Below are 22,482 nucleotides of genomic sequence, written 5' to 3'. Positions count from 1 at the left end.
TTCTACATCCTAGTCAGCTTTATTTAACAACTACAGAGAATTATTGTTTAAAAAATGCAATAACTATAAAATGAGCTGCTAATGGACATCTAGTAAGTTGAAAGCTGTTAAAAAAAGTAGTGTGAATTTCATTTCCTTTATCTACTAAAATGTTAAGCATTTAGAAGTAAACAGTTAAGATCACTAGTATGATACATTTTCAAAACAAAATCAATTATTGAGGTCTGCTTTTCATAAACAACACGGTAAATGCTGAAGGTTATTATACAAAAAGTTAATCAATGCTTTGTAGTAAAAGGTAAATCTGCTAAAATATTATGAAACGAGCTACTATGCTAACGAATAAACCGAAATAATTGTGTTGCCAGATGCCCTTAAAAGTCGTTAGCCTGGCAAGCCACTTGTCAGATCACAGGTGGAATAAAATCAAATCAAATAAATAAAAAAGCTGCATATCGCCTTGGCAGAACTGAGCAGTGCCAATAAATGCTTTTAGCAACTATTACTTCTGTGGGTGGACCACACTCAATCAATAACCAAGCAAATTAAAGCAGCAGGCACTCAGAGCATAGAAACCCCCTCATAACACTGAGACAGCACTGAAGCACGGCTAACATTAAAACATTAAACATATATAACCCCATCTCTGCACAGAGGGAAGCCACACCGCTCTCATATGATGCTACAGCACTTGTGGAAATGTAAAAATAGTCCGACTCCATTTCTTCAAGGCTAATCAAAAATTGGAGAAAAGCTTATTGCAAACAGGCAGGGAAGGGATTTTTTATGTTGCCATTTTTTATATTTTGATACAGCGCTGGAGCCAGGATACCACTCGTTTGAGATGTTCAGCCCAGTTATTAAGCTTTAAGACTTTCAGGCCTTCAAGGTAGACGTGTAAAAGGTTTACAAGTTGGCATGTAAGACAGCCAGAAGGAATGTGGTTTTGATGCTGTGAGAAAAACTGAAGCCTGGTAGCTATTACAACAGAAAATAAAAAAGTAGCACTAATAATTTAATTGATAAGCTCTAAAAGAAAATGAATAAAAATAAAAAAAATCTAAAGGATTAAAAAAATGTAGGAATAAAATAAAATATGGTTTCATGTTGAGAGAACAAATGAAGTCTGGTAGCTAGCTGTTAGTAGAGATAATAAAAAGGCAGCTGTAATAATTTAATTTATATAAGTAATAAAATAAAATAAAAAGAAAATATTTTTTCATGTTATGAGAGGGAAAAACTTACTCATGTTGTTCAAACCAAAACAAAGTCCTACAGGTTTGGAATGACATGAGGGTGAGTAAGTGAGGACAGAATTCAGATATGGCATGGCTAATCCTTTAATGTGAAAGTAACCGTGCACAGACAGAACAAAGCAAATCAACAAATCAACATCTTGTGACACCTAAATCTTGTGCCGTCCACCATAAGTCTACACCTGTACCGCAGGAGTGGGAGGTTAACATATCGCTGGGTCCTGGTGAAAACGTGGCCTTTATTCAGGGACCTAATGGGCGTAACACTCGCCCCTCTGTCCCCTCCTTTCTTTTGCCGCCTTTGCAGGCCACTAACAGGATTTACTGTACTCAGCCTCCCTGCCTAGCTCTGTGCTGAATTATGCATAATTGCACTAGTGTACTCACACGCATGGCTAACGCTGCGATTAGCATAAAAGCTTTTTGGTTTTCTTTTTTTTTTCGGGTTTGAGGGGGGGTATTTTTGTGTTTTGAAGAGAACTTGAGTTGCACAAGATTTGCAGCGTGTGTATTTGTTTAGGGGGGGCATGGGGTGTGGTAGCCTAGCTAGAGTGTCAGGCCATATATAATTTTGTCTGGCTCAGGCTAAAACATATGGGCTCCCCAGCTGTTGTAAATATGCAAATATGGAACGAACACAGACTGACTGACCCAGACGTACCACTCTGCTGCTAATATGCATTTTAGACATCAACTTGTCCAGACAGACGCATAAGCCACCCACTCACCCCAAAATGTAACTGCCCTCTCTTCCCAGTTTTAACCAAATCACCCCACCCACATGACATATCCCACCTATGAACCACAACCAATATGATATACAATATGATAACCAATATGAGAAACTGTTATTCTAGACAGCTAACGGCAAATTAAAATCACTATCATCCAATATGCTACTTTTTAAAAAGCTAACCAAAACTTAAAAAAAAAGAATGTCAAACCAATACAAACTATCAGTTTAAAACTGATTACTCTAAATTCTGGTTGGATGAGCTCAAATGTAAACATAGCAACATAGCAACTAAACATTGTGTTATCCCTAACAGTACCCCAAAATAAATTTGCAAATCGCATTTTATTCTACTCTGCATTTTTTTTGTTACTCTTACGTGTAAATATAATGGTTTATGCACATCAAAAGTGAACTTAATTATTTGTGTGAGTAGCCTAGATTATGTACAAAGTCAATGCAAAGATGCAAACTGGATGACACGACTGCCACAAATGCGTGATTTTGGCATCTTCCGCGCAAGTTTAATCATTTCAACTCGAGTGGAAAATTAATCAGTGAAGAGCTTATTGACATTTTTTTTTAATGTTTGTATGTTTTTTTTCACTTGAGTAATGTGAAAAACATCCTGCGAATAAACTAGAGCAAGTAACGCAATGCAAATATTCATTTTGCGTCTGATGTGCACACACCATAACACAATCTTTGAGAAAACCTTTTTGTACTTCCATATGGTCAGAGTCAGATTTTAACACCCTTTATTGATATGAAACAAAGTGGTTAGAGACAAGATTAACTCAAAACTCTGATGATGACTACTGATATTTCATACGAGATGGTGAAATCGCAAGAAACTATGCCCTGGTTCAAAGTGCTACTTTTTTATGGTTGTTTTTCCTATTACATTTACAAGGTTTAGGCTTTGGGTTGTACATTTTTGTAAAAGCCAACTTATACAATTTCTTACCATTTCCCCATGTAGTTTGAATTATTAGTAATTCCAATTGGATCTAGTTGGTTTCGACTACTACGATGCTACAATTTCACGCTAAATTATGGAGGATTTTTAGGTCTGTGTGTTTTCGTAAATACAGAGCGTCTATTGAAAGAAAAGTTATAATGAATAAAATCTGACTCAACCAAACAACCATTTTATGAACATAGTTAAAAAACAAAAAACAAAGACACTGTACACAGACATCTCCCAGAGCACGCAGGCTAACTGCCTAAGCCCCTTTCAGATCTTCAGCTCCACTGACATGATTGTAATAAAACAAGTGTGAAGTTTTGTATTGTAAGAAGGAACACAATGTTGCCCAGTGAGCGTTTGTGTGAAGGGCGCGGATTGTCGGGTCCCACGGCACAGCAGTGCACCAGGGCCTACAGTGAGGAGTGCTGTGCATGCTAATGAGGTCATTATGGGAGGCTGTCTGGAACCGGGCCCTGCGAGTGAGGGATTTACGTAGCTAGACTACCCAGTCGCAGATGTCACAGATGGCACAGGCATCAGATGCTTTGTGTGTGTTAGCGCCATATTTTTCTCCCATTTCGAATGACAGAATGCTACCGCAGCTTAACATAAAGACAAGCATAAAGATACACGCGATCAAGGAAACAGGCGCATATGCCCTGCGTGTTTCAAAGGCGGCGTAAATTACTGGCCCGGCCAATAACGAGTGAGGGAAATAAGCATATGCAAATGCAATCATATGGAATCTACATAGTCGCCCTTGATTAGGCAGATGGGCAGCGTTTAAGGTGCCGCCATCTTGGCATTGAGACAGCTGGCAGGCATTAGCGGCCATTTTGTCGAAGGCGCTGCCCAGTGGAGACAAGACGAATGGCGGGTATCTATGCAGTCGTCTGCCACTTCGTTTGTTTTACATAATACAAATCAAGACCTTTAACCAGCTGATGTTATGTAACCCATGCATACAGATTACTGAAATCTTTCCTTACCGAATCCAACTTCTCGTTGAGCATCCAAAGATACAGGAAATATCCACTGCCACCAGGCACTCCACTTTTCGAATTGTTGATATCTAGCTCAGGCCATGTTTCAGTTGTCCACATCCCAGTGGGATCAACTTTTTTGGAACTTCTCCATCTTGCACTGTGCTCGATTGGTCCTCACTGTTATTAATACACATCAAGTGCCACGGTCAAGGGTGAAAATGGTTACAAAGTGCCCAGGATGGGTAGGCGCCAAACCCTTCACCTACAAATCAAGGCCAAGTCCTTTTTCCAAGCCTCTCGAATAGTGGCGTCCATAAAAAAAAAAAATCAGATAAAACCAGGTGGAAAAAGGATTCAAACTGCTCTCTCATCCCAGCCCATCAGATGTAGAGCACTTTGTGCATGCTCAGGAGGAGGACCACTAAAAAAAGAAGGCCTCTTGATTTAGTGTAAAAGAGATCTCTGTCAAGCACTCATTACAACAGTCAGGGGGAATGTGCACTTATGGTGAAATAGGAATCAAAGATGGGGGAAAGAAAGACCTTTGACATTCTTTTTCTACTTGTTCTCCAGCAGGCAAAGTTTTATCAAGTGATGCCGATCCTGTAAAGGCCCTCTGGCAGAACCACACAAGCAAGCACACACACAATCGGTGTTGCATGAAGAGCGTCAAGGCTGTTGGCCCTCGCTTTAGCTGATACGAGTTGACTGAGATTGGGCTGCGAGAGAGAGAAAGCCGAACACTCGGGCTCCCATGGCTCTATGGCTGGAGGCAACGTTGGGCGACCCCTGGCAGCATCTCTCTTCAGTATTGATTTCTCTCCTTCCTCGCTGCCGAGGAGCCGGTAGCCGGCGGGGAAAGCGAGCTGCCTCGCCTGCCCACTCCGACGCTCCCTGGCTGGCCCCTGCCGTCTCTCAGAGACCAGAAGATGGAGAGTCGGGACCAATGGAAGAGAGCCCATGGCGGTCTGCAGCTGTGTTCACCTGCTCCGGGTTTACTCCTCCACCACTATCGCTACTCCCACTCTCCGCTCGTCTTCCGACTCCTGCCAAAACAACAGCGAGAGAGAGAGAGAAAACAAGTTCAGCTTAACTTTCAGCATTTTGCCCATTGCAAATGTCAATCCACTGCTTTGATCAGGGAGATGTGCAAGGTGAATGTTTTGGCATCTGCTCTCAGTTAGTAATGTGAACTTTCTAACCTTGGAATAAAAAAAGCTGAGGCAGGAGATTTTTTGAGTTAAGGATGTCAGGCTGAAAGAAACTGTCTGCCAAGTGCACTTAGAGCCCCTATGCTGATGCTTCCCCCGTACAGTGGACAAAACCAGGAATTTAAACAGGCACTAAGTAAGCTATGCTACTTGTAAATGCAGATCACAGATGAGGAGAATGTTTTCTTGTTTTTGTTTTTGCTTTGCCGTTCTCTGGAATTATTTAAATGCTTTCAGAATGAACCGTTGTCATGTAAATTAGTTCAAAAGGACATTCCATTATGGTCTCACTGTGCATTTAAAGTGTGAAAAACATTAGCTAACAATAGCTAACTTGACTAATAAATATCCATGTGTTTTGCATCTGTTTAGATATTTCACTAATTTCCACAAATGTATTCATTTCCAAGGCAAGGAAATCATTATTTCTATGACATCTACAAACTTAACCTTTCTTAACCATGGGAACCTTGTTAACCATTCCACAATATTCCTATTTACTCGGCAGCCAAAACTTCAACTATTATTTCTAAACGACACTTCTGCATGTTGCAAACTGCAGTTTTGCCTCAAAATGACATTGTTTTAAAGTGGGTTAAGTGCCGAAAAATGGGGGACCACTTCAGAGTTGGGGGGCAGGGTGCAACCGAGGGGGCAAGCTGCAGTGTTCAGACACAATAATACTATTCATTGGGTCCAGACATGGGTGTTAACACCCCTCTGGCAGCACACAATGGGCCTCCCTGGCATTGAGACAGCCTCACTGATATTGTTAGATCAGGGCAGCGTTTGGCCGGCCACGGGAGAAAGTGTCTGCATTGTGCCGGGCCGGGAAGGGCGGGCGGAGGGAGGTGAAAGGCGAAGAAAGAGAGAACAGTGAATCTGTCAGCTCGAAGGGAGAGGGCTTGGGCCAAAAGACGGGGGAATAGGAGGGGGCCAGGGTATGGCATTGGACTTGTGAATAAGAAAAAGAAAAAAATCCCTAAAAAGAAGATGGGGGTGAGAAAAAGATTGCACTATAAATATTATTGAAGGTGAGATAGGGAAAGGAGGTGGAGGGGATGGGTATGAAGGTTGGGGCTGGGAAGCCGCTTTCTGCGTTTAGGTGCATTTCATGCCTGCCATAGTTACAAAGCACAGGGGAACAATGAAACCGTGTGGGGATGGATAAAAAAAAAATTATTCAGGGAGCTTATAAGGGAGAGCGTGAGAGAAAACGAGAGACCAAAAGAGGGAGGGCGCTGCTGCAGTCGCCTCACGGTCGAGATCAGGTACACCGCTGATATCCAATGACCGGGAGATGTACATCTCTCCAGCTTCCCCCATCTTTCCTCTGTGTCCATATGGGGAGTGAGACAGAAAGGAAGAAAGGAATAGGGAAGCGACGAAAATATATATAAATATGCATATCATATGAGGAATATATCATGATGCATCTCATGATCATCTATGATGCATTTTTTTTTTACACAGTTAACCCTTGAATTTAACATTTGCTGAGACTCATTACTGATGAGCTTTTTTGCATTTGGTTCCCAAAGTCTGGAATAGCCTTCTTGAAAACGTTCGGGGTTCATACACACTCTCTCTGTTAAAATTTAGATTAAAAACACATCTCTTTGGCCAAGCATTCAAATAATGCATCTCATAATCTTGGACTGCAGTTATATCTGATCAAATGCACATTACTATTCTTTAGCTTGGGTAAAACAAATAAATTTTGCTTGGTTGGAACAGCAGCTACGCTAATTATGTTTTAATTTTCTTCTCTGTTTTTGCCACGCAGGATTTACACAAGCTCCAGTCTGGATCCAGAACACCTGAGAAGAGATTATGCTGACCCCTCAGAGGACCTCATATAATGCCAACCCTGAAACAACATACAGAACTAACAAATGTTCCTGTAAGTTTGATTGCATCACAAAATAATTGCTGTTAAAGGTTTAGTTCACCCGAAAAAATTTAAATTAGGCTGCCTTTTACTCATTCCTGAGCGAGCGCCAACGTCTCGCTCTCTCTCTCGTGAAGCCAATAAGGAAGTGACTTAAACTGCAATTCATCGACTGGCCGCTTGAGGCTGGCTGCAAAAGGGAGTCAGTCCCATAGACTCCCCATGTTAAAATGGCCAACTTTACAGCAGAAAAAAACATGTTTACAGCCTGGTGCAAAAAATTATTTTGGTCTAAATAGCTAATTTTGCCCTTCATGACAACTGTGAGGGGGTGAATTTTTTTTATAACTCATCTATTTAAATTATATTAAGACTTAAAGTTCTGCATAATTAAGGGCGTAGCCACTTGAGTGACAGGTGGATTGCCGCTGCTGACTGCCGTCGTGCTAGGTGGGTGTGGCTTCAGCAACTAGCTCCCGCCTTTTTGCCCATTTTTGATTGTCCGGGAGAGTCGCGCGGTGACGCGCTGCCAAGATGGCAATGGCCCTCTCTGCACACTTTAAGCTTCAAAAACACACTTCAGGAGTCTACGGGTGACTTCACAGACACTACGTCCATGTTTTTATACAGTCTATGCTCCTGAGGCATCCTAAGTGTATATTACTTTCTTCTTTCAGACGAATCCGGTCGGAGTTATATTAAACATTTTCTGTGATCTTTCAAGATCTATCATTGCAGTCAGCTGGTGTTGCATTGCTTCAGTCCAAAAGAAGTAAAATAAAAAGCGCCCATCCATAAAAAAAAAGTGTTTCACACAGCATCAGGGGGTGAACAAAGGCCTCCTGTAGTGAATATCCATATTTAAAATGGAATAATCACTATAATTTAGCATGCACTCGTTGTTAACTGAAGCAGATCCCGGCGGATGACACATGAGGTCAGATTTGCGCATGCGCTGCTCAGAAGTGACACACGCAGAAACACAACGGATTGATCAAAACAAAATAACGGTCACTAATTAGAAGTACAAAACGAGGATTTGTAAAAAAAATAATAATAATTGTCAGAGATTTTCGGTATAAGCCAAGAGGAGACTGGTTTTCCTTTGCTAAATTAAGGAAACTTTGCTTCCTTGTATCCTGTAAACAAACGTTGGTTTTCACGAGACGCAATGCGCAACACTGCCCTCATATGTCATTCCCCCGGAACTGCTTCTGTGTTGGCGCAAGCTAGATTAAAGTGATTATTACGTTCTGAATATGTATATTTTTCTTACAAAAACACAGAGTCACTACAGGAGGCCTTTGTTCACCCCCCAGAGCCGTGTGAGACATTTTTTGTTTTTTATTTCACTACTTTTGGACTAAAGAAATGCAACACCCACAGACTGCAATGATAGAGATCAAAGAATTTTTTTTTTTATAACTCCGACTGGATTCGTCTGAAAGAAGAAAATCATATACACCTAGCATACCTCGGAGGTCATTAAAACGCAGCCTTATTTTCATATTTGGGGGAACTAGCCCTTTAATAGTGTTCAATGTCTGTTTGATTACTTCTTTAATAGATTTTTTCCGTACATTTCTGCCATATGTACATAAACTGACAGTTACCACTGGTAAGCTACTACTAAATATTGTAGAAACGTATTTTTCTGTAAAGTTGCTGTGCAACGATTTGTATAGTATAAAGCACTACACTAATTAACTTGAATTGAATTGAATTGAATTGAATGTCAAACTTAGTGTAACATTGTCATTTGGCACATTTGAATATGCTGAAGTATGAATGAGGTTTGAAACCTACAGTGGAGGGAAAGATTATCATTGAATAATGATTTGAATTTTACTCTTTTTTTATTATACAAAGTTGTAATATGATTTTCAAAGACTGGAATATATAACATGCCATGTGGACTACTTTTACGATGCTTTAAGTCAGTTTTGGACAGGCTGTTTGTAAAAGAGCATAAAAAAAATATCTATATATTTTTTTTTTTACAGATGTGGAATACTAACGATAAGAATCCAAGGACTGTATTTGCCAAAAATCGATTTTTACTAAAGAAAAACACAGTAAAGCATTGCCTCACTTTTATAACAGCAAGGCCAATCAATCTGCCCTTGTGAGTTCCTATGCAATGCTGCATAGGTTTAAGAAGATTTCTGCAAAATCTATGATCAGACTCTCCATGCTACAACACAACTTCAAACAAAACTGAAAAAGCATCAGTGCACACAGCTAAAATGGCACCAGGTTTGCCCCTGCACAAATAATGCACTTATATACACAAACACTTTTCAGAAGATCTCCGGTTTTCAAAGCATCTTCTGCACAACACCAAGCCTGCTTTTCAAGAACATTACTTCATGAAACACTACTTTTTGTTTCCCTTCTGGTTAACACAGAGCATTTGTTACCATGGCAACCTCACCTCGTCTTCCGTCTCTGACTGACGGTGGGGCAGCGGGGGCGCGGCCCTGCTGAGGACACGCCCCCTGGATCTCACTGCAGCCCATGAAGGAGAAACACAATGCAGTTCAGCACCAGTACTGGTGTGAGAATTATGCTTTTACATTTTAATGCATTTACTTGCAGTGTAACTGAATGTTTACTGCAGTATGCAATTTAACAAATTAAAATACTTAAAATACTTAGCTTAAAGGGATAGTTCAACCAAAAATACAAATTCTGTCTTTAATTACTCACCCTCACGTCGTTCCAAACCTGTACGACCGTTGTTCATGTTCAAAACACAAATTAAGATATTTTTGATGAAATCTGGGTGCTCTCTGTCCCTACATAGACTGCAATGCAACTATCATGTTCAAGACTCAGAAATGTAGTAAAAACACTGTTAAAATAGTCCAAGTGACATTAGTGGTTCAACTGTAATTTTATGAAGCTATGAGAATACTTTTTGTGCACAAAAACAACAAAGATAACTTTTTTCAACAATTTCTTCTCTTCTGTGTCAGTCTTCGATGCATCTTGATGACAGTACTATGACGCATTTTCTTTGCACACAAAAATTATTCTCATAGTTTCATAAAATTATTTTTGAAGCACTGATGTCACATGGACCATTTTAACAATGTCCTTACTACCTTTCTGGGCCTTGAACATGTCAGTCTATGCAGAGTGAGAAAGCTCTCGGATTTCCTTTGTGTTCTGAAGGTGAACGAATGTCTTGCGGTTTTGGAAGGACATGAGGGTGAGTAATTAATGACAGAATTTTAATTTTTGGTTGAACTGTCCTTTTAATATCCAGAGAGAGACTTAAAGTGACAGTTCACCCAAAAACTAATTGTGTCATCACTTAATAAGTTCCAAACCTGTACGACTATCTTTCTTCTGCATGTGGAACACAAAATAAGATACACTGAAAAATGGTGTAGAAACTATTTCACTTCAACTAAATTGCTAGTAATTTTCCCAATATTTACAAAGAAACAGCAAGTAACAAGTTAAATTAAACGAAAGTTTAGAGTAAAATGACTGAAATAGCATTTTCTTGTAAAATATACTCTAATAATTCTTGTTTTATTTAAATAATGTTTCAACTATTTTTGGCCATAAATTTAAAGTTGATGGGGAGCAAAAATGCCATTGTATTGACAAAAACAGTTAAAACATTCTTCAGAATATCTTATTTTGTGTTCCAGAGAAAAAAGAAACTAATAATGTTGAATAAATGATCAGGTAATTTTCCCTTTAATTATAAGTCGATTGATTCCCTTGAAAAGGTGTAAACACTGTTTCTTTGTTTATCAAATTATTGCTCTTTTGGTTTGAACATGCTGACTAGTCAGCATAGAAACACTGGCTCAACCAATAGTGTGAGTTTTAGGGCATGGCTACATATTTAACTCAACCAATAGCAGGTGAGGGGAGTGGTTCAGTAGACCAGTTTGAAAACAATCATTCTGTTTGATCTCACCAAAATTACACACTCACCTTTAACATTATGCACTTGTAGATCAACACCACTGAGGTTTCCTTCTTCCACAGCCTCCACAGTGTATTGGATTCACGCCTAGCCATTATGTCTGACACAATCTCCACATCACAAATGCTGAAGCTCAACTACAGCAGATCACAGTACAGTACACAGTCGGCTAAAGCCAAGCTGTGGGCATCAGTCGCTCTGATAACAGGCCGCATTATTGGGACAAGATGTTTGATGTAGGGGCCAGATATCCCCTCAGCACTGCGACATAGATCACAGCACCAACCAGCATCGGCTCTGGCTTTTCTAACTCCTTACTTAGACCACAGGGGAGCTGTTCCACTCTGCACATCAGTGGGTCTCCTCGCCACTGCCGTTTCATCTCCACGGACTGTCTCCCAGGCCCGCATGAATAAGTAACCGCACACGCAAGCTCAGCTCTAGGCTTTGATGTGACGAGCGCCAGTAGCTGTTAGCCAGGCTGGATGAACGGGTCTCTGCCGCTCAGGTCAGAGGGCTCGCTGGCTGGTGGGTTAATGTACCTCTGTGGCCTGTGGGTAGGTCCTTTGTCCCGGTGGAAGGGATTACACTGGTGGGAGACGGACTGGACAATGTGACCCTCCTGAGAGGGAGGGGCACCAGGATTCCCTGCCATTGAGACCAGTGGTTAACTTCTCACTCAACTCAATTACCTAAGCTGAGTGGGGAATGGAGATCTCGTGAGCAAGAGAACGTCTCAACCACCTGAAAGAGGAAAATCACTGTGGGATTAGTGAAGGCTAATAATATTAGCAAATAATGGATAATGTACAGTTAGCCGATGATTGTCGCAAAAGAGACATATATCCCTGAAGTATCATTCTGATGAGGTTTATTTAGTGATAATGATGGGTTGACTGTACAATGGTGGCCAAAATTGTTAGAACACTTGGTATATTTAGGAGGCTTCAGTTGTTTTTATTGAATTTGCCATTACAATACCCATAAAACAAACTATTGCCAGAACTAAATGCGATGGAAGAAATCTGCTGGAACATTGAAAATGATGGACTGGCCCCCTCCAAGTCTTGACCTCAACCCCACTCAGCAAATTTGGGGCGAGTTGGAAAATAAACTGGATAGATCTACCGAACATTCAAAGGAAAGCCTTTGGCTTGAGCTGAAGAAGGCATGGGACAACATTAGTGTTGAAGTTCACAGAAAATACACTGATACTGATATGCCAGAGAGGTGAGCTGCTGTAATTGCTGCAAAATGTGGAAATACCAAATATTAAAAGTTAAAAGTAGATAAAAACAGTATGACGCGCTTCAACTGATATGTGTTAGATCAGAGCAACCATCTGCATGTTTCATGAACATTATGAAATAAAATCATGTTTTGGAGGCTAAAAGGTCAATATTTTAAGATCTGTCAGGTGTTCTAATAATTTTGGCTATCAATGTTCATTATCCAACTACATTACATGAACAATAAATGACAGTAATAACAGTAATAATAATAAATGGTAGTATTTAAAATACATTATATTCTGAGATTAATGTAAAATGTTATATGAAGACAATTTACATTTTTTTAATAAAATATTACAAACATTAAAAAATATATTATATAATAATATAACTAATTACTAATAGTGGTAATAATATTATTATAAAAAGATTTTAAAGCGTGAATATTTTCTGTCACACTTTATTTTAAAGTTATTAACAAATAATCAGCTACAACTTTTGCCTCAATAAATTCCTAATTTGCTGCTGATTATTAGTAAGGTAGTTGTTAAGTTTAGGTATTGGGTATGATAAGTACTAATAAACAGACAATATTAGTAACAGGCATGCTAATAAGCAATTAGTGAGAATTGGTCACTATACTGAAGTGTTATCATATTTTCTAAAGTGTTACAAGCTGCAGCTAAAACGTCTGGATCTGAGTGCCAGTGAAGAAAATAATGCATGCAGTGTCGATGTCACATATTTCCTGAAACAAATTTATAAAAGTATCTACACAACTATAACAATTTTATACTTTAAACTATGCCGTCTATTATTTCTGCAACACATTTTTCATTCATTGTGAGAAAAATAAGAAGAAACAAAAGTTAAGAAATAACACATACACACCCTTGAGGCACTCCCTTTACAAAAAGCAGATCACAAAAACAGATATTCTCAAGCAGTGCAGAGCATGTTAAATCACACAAATCTGGTATCAACAGGCGAGACTATGTGACCGCTATGTGTAAAGACAGCCGAAAGCAGAGGCGCAGTAACAGGCGCACTTAAGACTCTTTATGGGCCTCAGTAGAGCTTTCCTACACCCACCACCTTCAGTGCCTGACTAGCCCAGCTCTCTGTTAGCCGTATTGATCCCGACAGGGAGGAGGGGTGGGGTTTTTTCTATACATACATTGTAACATAGCGCCGTCACTTGTCTATCCTCTCTGACCCCTTCATCTCACTCATCAAGGTTAAAGAACTCTCCAGAAAGAGGAAGAGGAGGCTCGGGTGGTACTCGTGCAGCGTGGTGATGGAGAGAAAGAGGGATTTTCACGGTGAGCTTATCTGTCTTCATGAAAGTAACCGCCTCGGGGTGCCACTGTAACAGAAGCAACCTGAATAAGCCCCCACACCAAAACACAATCACACCTCCCACTCAATTCAACAGAAATAGATTTACGAAACAAGGCGACAGCAGATCGCAACATAACATTGTACATGGTAGGTTGCATCACAAGAAAAAGGCAGTGTTAATTGCTCAAAATATTGTCACAAAGTGAAAATGGAAAGTTTTTTGGCAGTCAGCGATATGCGTATCAGAACGATAATTAAACTTATGGAAAAATAAATTCTCAATCATAATTTTTCTTTTTAAAACAAACAAAAGATTGATCTTCGGAACCACTCCCCTCATCTGCTATTGATTGTTTTAAAGGTAGCCACGCCCCCAAACTCACACCATTGGTTGAGCCAGTGTTGCTATGTGCAGGCTGATTGGTTGTTCGAACAAATTTAAGTAACTAAACTACAACTTGCTTATGTTTGCATGCTATTTTTAAGAAAAAACAATCAGATATATACACAACATAAATGCAATTACAACCTACATCTGTGCAAAATGGCGTGAACAGTCAGAATGCTTAGTCATATTGTGAATATGCTCTTTCCACAACAATACTTTGAATATTTGGTGTAATATGTTATTTTTAACTGACTAAAATTGCCACTTTACAATGCCATTTTAGCCAATTAAAAGTATACGACATAATACTGACTACACTGGTAAAACATTTGGTGAAGAATCAATTTACTCTTTACGCTTTAGAACTTTCTAATTTTTTAAAACAATTACAAAGAAACAGTAACACACTGCATTATACATGAAATTACCAAAGTAGAAAAAAATAGTATTTTCTTATAAAACACTTAAATAATCACTGAAAAGTCATTTTATTGCAGTTTAGTTTAAATTTAAACTTAGTAGCGACAGGTCTTCCATATTATGATGCACAAAAGACCAAAACACTGACTAGAACTAAAAAATTATGTTAAAATTAATGCAGTTGACTGATCTTTCTCCTGTTAAAAACATGTATAAATAAAATATTAATGTATATTAGTGATGCACCAAAATGAAAATTCTGGACTGAAACTGAAACCTGAAATTCAAGTTTCAACTAAGTCGAAAATTTTATCCAAAACCAAAAATAAAAGTTATTTAATAATCAATTAATGAATCAAATTTATTTAATTCTCTCATTAAAAAAAAAAAAAAAAAAAAAAAAAAAAAACATTTCAGTGGAACATAGAAGTTGCACTTTTACATCTATTGAAAGCAAATGAGGACATGGGCTGTCAAAAAAAAAACTCATACACTATATTCAAATTCTTCTGAAGCCGTAGAATAACAAATGCATGAGGAAAAGATTAAATCGGCAAGTTGCTCAAACATCTTCAACTCAAGACTTGACAACACGGCTAACAGCAAGAATAGGTTCCTTAAACAAACAAAGAAAATATGCATCCGTACATTCTCAAAAGGAGGCTCGGAACACATTCGTTTTAATTGAAGCACATCTGATCTATTACACTGGCCAGGCACTAAACAAAAGGCTATTCTAGGCCCCGGGAAGCTTGCTACAGCCCCACGCCGAATTAACATGCTGTGTGTTTCCCTCATTGTGCTGCGTGATTGCCCCAATGCATCTTCTCGCTAAGCTAATTAAGTGAGTCTCTTCTTTGTCTTGCTGTACTCCAGGAGCTTCTGAATAGTAGAGGGAGGCAAGAGGAGAGAGGCGATGCCAGTGCCTGTGCTTGTTTATCAAAAGAATGGGGCTTATTGCAGGACAAATGTACCATAAAGGAGTGTAAACGGCGCAAGGTGGGTGGGGAGAGGCAGAAAGACTGTGACACAGTGGTGGAGTTTGTAATACGCATTTAACAAGATGGCACCTTCTATTGAAGACGAACCCCGGGAGAGACGCAGGGTCCATATTCGCTAATAGACTAAGTGTATGGGTCATAAACGTGTATTCAGACAGTTGAGCTCTACAGAAAGGGGAAAACAAACATGCAATTAAAACTACTAAGCATGGTATGGGTGTTTCAACAAAACACTAAAAACCACTAAAGATGCGCACAATTTTTTTTTTAAGCATTCCTCCATAATTCACATTTTAACAAGTTTAACATTGACAAAAAAAATTAGTTTTGAAGCTGAAGTATGTCATATCATTAATGTTAACATACTTGATTAATATGAATTTTCATATTAATATTAACTATTTAAATAAACAACTAAATGTAATGTTGAAAATTTTACAAACTTGGTTCTGGAAAACTATCAAATAATCTGAATATGTATTTGTTCATCTATTTGTCCATTTGATCATTTATCATTTTATCATCTATCATCTGATCTATCTTTTTCTTTCTTTCTTTCTTTCTTTCTTTCTTTCTTTCTTTCTTTCTTTCTATATATCTGTCTGTCTGTCTATCTATCTATCTATCTATCTATCTATCTATCTATCTGTCTATCTGTCTGTCTGTCTGTATGTCTGTATGTCTGGATATTTATCCATCCATTTGTTGATCTATCTAGCCATCTATCTGAACATCCATCCATTCATCTATCTAAATATCAATCCATATATTTGATTATTTACTTATATAATCTTTATCTATCCATCATCAATTGATCTGATTATATATCCATCTATTATCTGTCTGATTATCTAATTATGTGAATTTCAATCCATTGATTTCATTATTTATTTTTAATCACCCTTCTATCTATAGATCTATGTATCTAAAATGACTAAAAATGTATGTGTCAATATTTGGGAAATGGACTGATCTCAGAACAGCAGGTGTTTGTCTGAGTGTGTGCATTCACCAAGTCCTGGCTAGCTTGTTAATTTTACTGAATCTAAGACTGTTGGTCTAGAACTAGACAATGGCCCCAAAGTGACCGAAATTAGAGTCGGGGTCTTTTCTCGCTGCCCACCCCGTCTCCCCAGTCTGAAGGCTGTGTGCACACATGATTGCGGGTCCGTCTATGTGCACACACCAAATAAATGAGTTGTGTGTATGCATTGTCTGCGTACACAAGCCCAGTGTATATATTAGCAAAGTGACTTGACCCTGGCAGACTCGGGCCACTGTTTTGCCTATTGCTGGGTCGTGGGAAAAAGGGGAGACCTCCTTTCACAGCTGCTCTGGCCGTTGCATTGAACCAATGGAGGCGCGGACCCTGCCGCCCCCCCTCGCCAGTCCCATTCACTTCGCAGCCTGCTGCCTTTTCATAACGTCCCCCTCTAAACTGCCCTCCCTCCACTCTCTAAACCACCCCACCACCCTCATCTTCATAAATACACTTCACTATTGAAGCAGTGTATTGCATGGCAATGTCACAGAGGCCTTACTCAGCTTGGCTAGCTTTTCTATTCTTGAAAAAAATCAGCCGATTTTCTGCACCCGCTTTGGACATCGCCAGCACACAGTAGCCACTTTAAGCAATCCACTGTGCGAAAATGTGGCTTTTTTAGCTTTTAAGCAATAAGAAACATCAATCTGTTTTCTACAGAGAAATATAGGCTTTAATTTATGTTAGCATATGCTAGCGCTACCAACAAAACCCTCCCTTTAACGCAACCTCCTTGAGCGCATTCATTTAAAGAGATTTATTTCCTATCAAGGCGTATAATGCAGGGGGTATAATTCAAATGAACTTAGAAAGCAAGCTATCAAGTCCTGTATATGAATTCCAATCTATAAAGAATTTTGCCTTTCTGTTTTCTTCATAGACCCGAGGCTTTCAAACAAATGAAAACAACCATGAGTAATATATCCACAATTTGGTTTGGTTCACAGCATTCTATACAACGGTGAGAAAACCACTGCATAAATCACTAAGCAAATTGTCCTTTAGAAACTTTCAGCTGGAAGAATTTACAAAAGTACAGTTTATGCTGTTGTGTTGATGAACGCAACATTGTGATGCAAATATAGCTAGTATAATCACCAGTAAAATACTTCACACCATCAGCTAGAGAGAATAAACTAGATTTTGATGTTTTCTGTTTTTTCTAAAACTGCCACAATATTAGAGCGGGATGGACAACTTTACCAGTATTGGCAAAGTTGTTCTAAACAGTTCACAAAAATGGCTTGAGGTCTTTTGTCACTGGAAGCCTGAAGGATTTTTTTGCCTGGGATTTTGTCTGCCAGGCAAAACCAAAATCATCTGATTGCTTAGGAAAGTAGGCTAATAGTTTTTAATTTTTTTTTAGGTTTTTGAAAGATGCCTTATGTTCACCAAGGCTGAATTAGTTTATTTCAATAAATGAAAAATTAATTGAGAAATACTATTTCACATTTAAAATAACAGTTTTTACACGTTTCTTGTTTGTAGTTTACTCCTGTGATGGGAGCATAATTTTCAGAAGCCATTAATCCAGACTTTACTTTCACATGATCCTTCAGAAATCATAATAATATGCTGATTTGGTGCTTAAAAGTCATTATTATTCATGTTGAAATGGACATCTTAATATTTAATGCATCTTTGCTTTGCGGAATAAAAGTATTTTCATGAAAAAAAAAAGTAATGACTGCAAAGTTTGCAACAGTATTGTCTCTCCTAAATAAAATACAGAGGTAATACTGAAGTCACAATAATAAATTTTTGTGAGAAAATTGTCTTGATCTAAAGCACTTGCAATCAGGGGTTTCCTGCTTCTCCCATCCTAAGTTTACCCATAAACATTTGATGACAGTGGTTCTGTCCGTGTGCGGCATACACATTCTAACTGAATATCAATAATTCCTGATACATTTTCAAAGCATTGCACTAACAGCGCAATCTTCCGTGGCATTTACAAATGGTAATGGTGCAAGTCAACAGACAGAACATCTTGAAAAATCTATAGATTTCCGTGCGTGCGTGTGTCGCAGAGAATTTGTTTATATCTGCTGCCTCTTCCCTCTCATATATGCATAATTTCAGAAAGTCTGCTTTGCACTGAATTACCGAAACTCGCGTGTGCGATATTGAGTTCTTCAATAAAAAGTGGGGGCTCGTCCGGGAACACGAAGAGGAAGCAACAGCCCAGGATGAGGGTGAAAGGTGGTTAGCTGGTATGGAGCAAGGGGGTTCATAGCCACAGGGTGCTAAGTCCCCTCTGATCCTCTGTCTCTGATTCCTCAATTCAATTCTTCCTCTGGGCGATCGTGATCTAGAACTCGGCCAATGTCACAGACAGTTTTTCTGGCTTACAAATGAGAAAAAAGAGACTCACTTGATTTCTCTTTCTCTTAAACAACTGGATACCCTTCTACTAGCCCATTCCACCATTAGCATGTAAGCATACAGTTTTGAAAATAAAAGGTACAAAAGCACTGAGGTGGTACTTTTCAAAAGACACTAATATGTATCATTAGGGATACATAAAGTGTATCCTTTTCAAAGGTTGCCACCCTAGTCACAGCTTTTGTATTTTTTGTGTGTGTGTGTGTGTGTGTGTGTGTGTGTGTGTAGCAACATGGCTGCTGGTATGTAACTATTTTATGCCTCCAAATTATCCTAGTGCATTACCACTTGCCAACTTTTTCAACAGTGTTGGAAGTATTTTTCATTCAATTTACCATAGTGATAAAAAATAAATAAAGTAATTGTTAAAGCATTATAAGCCAAGAACCAAGTATTTTGAGAAGATAGGAAGACCGACTTGATTATGTAATTTGCAACGTTTTATGGTAATGGTGGAGCTAAAGAGCTATATTGGTGCACTTTGCTTACCGCAACTGTCTGATTGGTGGATTTTTAGGTAATGTACAGCATAATGCATAATGTATTTTTTAAAGTTAAGAGTTGTTTTTTTCTGCTCAGTACAAAATAACGTTGATAAACAAAGAGTTTACAGTACACATTAATTTCCATAGTAGTTTTTTTTTATATATACCATGGAAGTCAATATCTACCATAAACTGTTTGGATACCAAAATTCCTCAAAATCTCTCCTTTTGTGTGCAACAGAACAAAGAAACAACACTTGAGGGAGAGTGAATGACGACAGAATGTTTATTTCCGGGTGAACCATCCCTTCAAACAGCTTATATTATAAATAAGTTGAAAATAATGTGAAAAGATGGCTTGAACAAAGATTAACAACCTCAAAGCTCACAGCAGGTCTGTCTTTAAAGTTTATGAGTTATCATTAAAAGTCACTTTCCCTACAGAGAAAATGAATGAGTTTTTATTTCTGAAACCTTACTGTACATCACTTAAATGTAGTCACTCTCTGTCAAGGGTAAAAGATCTCAAGGAAGCACTCCAATGGTAAAAAATACTTCCATAGTCTATATATTACATATGTTCTCGGCACAATACAATATGAAATTATATGAATGTGTAGTACTTCTATGGACTGCTTTCTGGCTTACTTGTACTGCCTTCACAAGAGTGCCATAAAACGGGCTACTTTCTTGTATGGTGGTGTTAGCGCATTGAATATAGTGCGTGGGAGAGAGTGGGTGAGTTTGAGAATTCTGTGTTAAGGCAAGAGAAGAGAGAAAGAGTGAAAAAAGGTGCTCATTTCTTTTTCAATCTGTGTTTCACAATGCATGTGTGCCTGGAGAATTGCAGCTAAAGTTCACATGGGGGAGGGAAGGTACCTGCCCCCCATCTTGCAAAACCCACTAGAGTTGGGGAGAGGAGGGGGGCTGGAGAAAAGGACAGAATGAAAAAAGTGCCATTGAACTCTGACTTGAGATTGTGCAGGGAGAGAAAGAGAGAGGGTGTGAGTCTGAAGAGGGTTAGAGAGAGGGCTTTAGGTGGAGGAGAGGGGGGTGGTGGAGGAGAGAAAGAAGGGAATTAGGAAGGTGAAGGACTGAACCACCCTCATAGCCTTTCCACATGAGCACACCTTATATACACACACGCTGCCGGGACTCCTGCAATATTTTAAAGGGAGAAGGCTCTGAACAAAAGAATTAAAATATAGATCACACAAACGGCCTTCCCATCTCTTGTCCGGCAACAGTGTGGAAACAAATGGATCAGAGAGCGAGAGAATGAGTAAGGCGCTATACTGTCAAGATCGTAAAGATGCTCATCGCACTTGTTATGGTCCAAAATGGCGATAAAATAAACTATGATCAAATTCACATAATTTTTTATTTATTTATATACTTTAATATAATCCTCCTCAATGAATTTAAACTTTAAGATGGCATTGTACTAAGAATATTTATAGTTGCAGAGAATCAAATAATAAAAAAGCAAAAATGTAAATATATATATATATATATATATATATATATATATATATATATATATATATATATATATATATATATATGCAATTAAACTGACCACAAAAATCTAAGCAGAAAAAAAAGCATTGGTGCTTAATGGGAGAAAATACGAAATACAGTGCATCCAATGCTAATCTCTCTCTCCTTGTTCCTGGAATACACATAAACATAAATTTGAGCTTTGAAATGAACGTGTAAGCCAATGCCTTGCAGGATACGGCTCTGACTTGAGTCATGTGATATAAGTCTACTTTACTCCTTACCACCAATGAGCAAGGGCAAACGCTGTTGCCATAGTAATCCCTCCTATGTTTGCCATCCAGCATTTTTTGGGGAAAAAGAAAGCCGTTTTGATGTCACGCGGAAGCCAGTTCACCACAATATCTTAACAAAAACGTTCCCTTGATATAGATACAGAATATGTGGTCAAAAACTGACTTAGCTTGAAATATGTACATTACCTGGCATCATCTACTCATGTTTCTAAAAGCAAATAATATACAGTTATTCATGGTTATAGCATGCTTATATATGCTAATACTTGCCCATGAAGGACATAAACAAACCTAGTCCTACAAGTCACATATGCAGCAACGGTGAGAGAACCTGTTACATATTTGTCTCTGAAACATGCAACCTCATGCAAAATGAAAGTCAAGGTCATACTGAGAGTGAATGAAAATAGCAAATCACTCACCTGATCCGAGGTCAGTTCATTTCCGTGTTTTATCACTGATTTCCAAGGTCTCCTTTTCCTGTAAAACCACAGAATAACATATCTTAGTGAATTCAGCTTGATTTCACCTTGAAACGCAAGCATTTTTAATCTAGCTTTGACTGTTTTTGGATATTTCAACATGATGTTATTAGCTATTTTATTTAAAAAGCTGCTTAAATTTAGCAGATCTTGTATCTTTGTGAGGCTCATGTACTGATGATCATTCACAGAGCTACTCAAGCGGAGCTATAAATAGATGAACATTTTTATAACACCTTTTTCAAGCATCCATCTGAATTCAGGTTAAAAATTACTTTCTTTGTCATGCACAAGGATTCAGAACACAATGACAGTAAAATTATGCAGGGCTCAAAAAGAATATAACATGCTCTAAAATAAATATAGAAAAGCATATTATGCAATAGAACCCAGATAAAACTTATTTTATAACCAGTAGAGAGTATTGCAAATTTTTAATTTGTCTGTGTTGCCAGGTGTAATAATCTATGCTCAGGTTTTTTTTTTTTTTTTACCAGGGGTCCACAGACCCTTGAGAGGCCCTGAAGGCACTCCAGGGAGTTTAAGGAAACATAAAGCTTTTCCCCCCTTAAATTTTAATGACATTTTTTATTATTTTGAATGAAATTTTTCTAATGATCAGTTCAGAATTATATAAAATCTAGGTTAGAGGGTCACTATGTTATACCTACTCAACATAAAATAAATAGCTTACATATATAGCCTAGTACATTGCATTCAAAATACACAGCTCATGACAGGCTCTAATGCGGAACGATGTTTGTAATATGAAAAACAAGACTTTTTAAACGTTTTCTAAAACAGAACAAACGAAAACAAATTTACCACATGACTAGCTGATAAACCTAACAGCGGTACACACACACAAAAAACATTTCCTCACCTATATTCATTCAGTTCATGTCAGTTATCAA

At 38.4% G+C, this 22,482-nt stretch overlaps 1 long non-coding RNA gene across 3 annotated transcripts in view; it reads right to left on the bottom strand.

Moving 5' to 3' along the window:
- Positions 1–22,482, bottom strand: part of LOC132159837 (uncharacterized) — a 46,577-nt gene that overhangs the window by 10,467 nt on the left and 13,628 nt on the right. For all 3 annotated transcript variants that reach the window (XR_009437907.1, XR_009437905.1, XR_009437906.1), the window contains 2 exons: positions 21,509–21,566; positions 3,949–4,991 (listed from right to left, as the gene is read on the bottom strand). This is a non-coding gene — a long non-coding RNA (uncharacterized LOC132159837). The remainder of the gene's footprint in view (positions 1–3,948; positions 4,992–21,508; positions 21,567–22,482) is intronic.

Source organism: Carassius carassius, chromosome 16, assembly GCF_963082965.1.
Source record: "Carassius carassius chromosome 16, fCarCar2.1, whole genome shotgun sequence".
NCBI lineage: Eukaryota > Metazoa > Chordata > Actinopteri > Cypriniformes > Cyprinidae > Carassius > Carassius carassius.
The sequence above is the reverse complement of the archived record's forward strand: the minus strand, read 5'-3'. Positions and strand labels throughout refer to the sequence as shown.